Source organism: Delphinus delphis, chromosome 20 (assembly GCF_949987515.2).
Source record: "Delphinus delphis chromosome 20, mDelDel1.2, whole genome shotgun sequence".
Classification (NCBI taxonomy): Eukaryota; Metazoa; Chordata; class Mammalia; order Artiodactyla; family Delphinidae; genus Delphinus; species Delphinus delphis.
In genome coordinates this window covers 4,986,290-4,989,182 of record NC_082702.1, presented here as the reverse complement: position 1 = coordinate 4,989,182, position 2,893 = coordinate 4,986,290, and the positions used below count along the sequence as shown (strand labels likewise).

The 2,893-nt window shown below is 43.9% G+C and overlaps 1 non-coding gene across 1 annotated transcript; it reads right to left on the bottom strand.

Annotated features, from left to right (window-relative positions):
* Positions 1-461: 461 nt before the first annotated feature.
* Positions 462-534, bottom strand: TRNAG-CCC (transfer RNA glycine (anticodon CCC)). The gene has a single exon. It is a non-coding gene; the product is annotated as a tRNA-Gly (tRNA).
* Positions 535-2,893: the final 2,359 nt, after the last annotated feature.

Below are 2,893 nucleotides of genomic sequence, written 5' to 3'. Positions count from 1 at the left end.
TTCAGGGAACTTTTTTTTTTTTTAAGCCCTGAGGAGGGGCTGTGCCCTTTTATTTATTTATTTATTGTTTAATTTATTAAATTTATTTTATTTTTTGCTGTGTTGGGTCTTTGTTGCTGTGTGCGGGCTTTTCTCTGGTTGCGGCGAGCAATGGCTACTCTTCATTGTGGCACGTGGGCTTCTCATTGCAGTGACTTCTCTTGTTGCAGAGCACGGGCTCTAGGTGCACGGGCTTCAGTAGTTGTGGCTCATGGGCTCAGTAGTTGTGGTTCACAGGCTCTAGAGCACAGGCTCAGTAGTTGTGGTGCACGGGCTTAGTTGCTCTGCAGCATGTGGGATCTTCCTGGACCAGGGCTCAAACCCGTGTCCCCTGTATTGGCAGGCAGATTCTTTTTTTTTGTTAAATCTTTATTTATTTATTTGGCTGTGCTGGGTCTTTAGTTGCTGCATGAGGGATCTAGTTCCCTGACCAGGGATTGAACCTGGGTCCCCTGCATTGGGAGCGCAGAGTCTTAACCACTGGACCACCAGGGAAGTCCGAGGCAGGAGGATTCTTAACCACTGCGCCACCAGGGAAGCCCCAAAGACTTTTAAAGACAGGATGAGAGAAGGGCATTGTGGGGTGCGTGATCAGCTTGTGGACATTCTTCTGATGGCTTGGTGAGGTAAATGGGAGTCAACATCATCAAACTTCTGGTTCTAACCAGGCTGGGGTCTACGTCCTTATGGGCAGCATACAGTTAACTTTTTTCACCTGGTGGGGGTTTCAGTACCTGCAAAACAGCTCAAAGGACAGGGCTCAGAATGTTATCTATAGTCCTTGAGGAGAAACTAAAGGTCCTTGATGTTGTTTAATGGCTAAAGTATTCTTGTCTTGCTTGACTGTTTTCCTTTCTTTCTGCATTTTCTCACTTCTATGATTAAATATTTTCTTTGACTAAAGTTTTCTACAGACAAAAGGCAGGCAGAGAGAGCATCGAGGGGGGGCTCTGTTCTGGGAAGTTCCCATAGGGTCCTTGGTTACAGGTTCTCATTGAGGCATGTGCATCATTGGAAACATCTTTCTTTTATATATATAGCTTTATGAGATCAGTGTTTGGTCTGTGAATAAAAATATGGTGTTTTGTGTCTGGTGGTTCCTTGGGTGTCTCATATGTATTTTGTCCTCAGGCATGATTTATTAGAGTTTGGAATGTTTTCTGGTATTTTATAGCAGGATGAGTGAATAGGGGTCATATGGAGACTGTGTTGGATTTATGAGATTTTGTAAGTTTACTTGAGCCCAGAAGGGAAATTATGAGTAGTAAGCTTGAAATGGCAGAACGTGTTCATTAGAGAGACTCTGGTAGGTATGTATCTGTGGGCACAACTTGAGAAGGGCCATTAAGTTCTTTGATGTAGGAAAGATTGTTCCAAGAATCAGAGTGCCAGCAACACCACAGTGATCTGCATTCCAGAGGCACATCCTTGGGAAATGTAGCCGCTACTTTCTTGCTCCCAGGCCAGTATTGGTTCTTCTACTGTCCTCTCCCTACCTGTCTCAACAAAACACACGCACGCACACACGGTATAGAGAACAGGGAGCCCTTATGCTTTGTGGGTGGGAATGTAAATGGTTCAGCTCTTAGTGAAAGCGATATGGAGTTTCCTATAAATTAAACAAAGAACAGGCACACAATTTGTGAAACCCACCTGTGACTAGATATCCAAAGGAAACAAAATCATTCCAGTGAAGAAAATATTTGCACTCCAATGAGCATTATTGCATTATTCCCAACAGTCTAGATGTAGAAAGACCCAAAATGTCTGTTGACAAATGAGTGTATATAGAAATTTATATCAGCCATAAATTATTATTATGACATTCTGGCATTACTGCTACTATTTCTGACATAATTTTGGTTGAAGAAGACACACATTTTTTATGGAAACTAGAAATGTCAAACTCATAGAACCATAGAGTATAAAGGTTGTTATGAGGACTTGGGTGGTAGGGCAGTTGGGGAGATGTTGGCCAAAGGTTACAAATAGTTCAGTTGTGAAATGAATAAGTACAGCATGGACATCCAATGTACAGTTTGCTGACTGTAGTTAATACTGTGTTACTATATAGTTGGAATTTGCTGAGGGAGTAAAACTTAAATGTTCTCACCCCGCAGACACACGTGGGTAATTGTGGGTTGATGGAAGGGTAAATTACTTTATTGTGATAATTATTACACAGTGTATACATCTGTAAGATAATCACATTGTGTGCCTCACGTGTACAGCGTTGTTATTTATCACCTATACCTCAGTAAAGCTGCAAAAGAAAACTAAAGTGCTAGGTGTGCTGGGCTTGCCTGCTCTGAGTGGTACTCAACCCAGGCTTCACATTAGATTGCTGAGGCGTTTTGTATATACATGTTTTGTACCCTCTGACCAGAGATTTCCCTTCATATAGTTGGTATGTGGTCCAACCTCAATAGTATTTAAAGTGTCCGAGGTGATTCCATTCTGTATCCATCACTGAGCATCGTTATTCTGAGTCCCCCCATTCCTGAGGGCTGAGATCTGAGCTGAGGGTGAGGGCTGTGCTCTGCGTGGGGCTGGATCAGGGCTGGTCTGTGACCTGCAGGGGATCGTCGGGTCCAGCTGAGGTGCCCGCTGCTGCTGGGTACGTGAGGGCCTCACCAGGAGGGGAGCGAGATCTGAAGAAAGGGTGGGAAACTCCTGTGTTGGTCTCTGTGTGGGAGTTACTGTCCTGAGCCCCTCCTGGGACAGTGGGCAGCGGACTGTCTGTTCCACATGGAGAGATCTTCCTTGTGTTTATGGTTGTGGTACAGGAATGGGGTCTTTTGATTCTAAGCATGTTTTCATCTTTCAAGATTGTCCTCTGAAGACTCATGTTGCC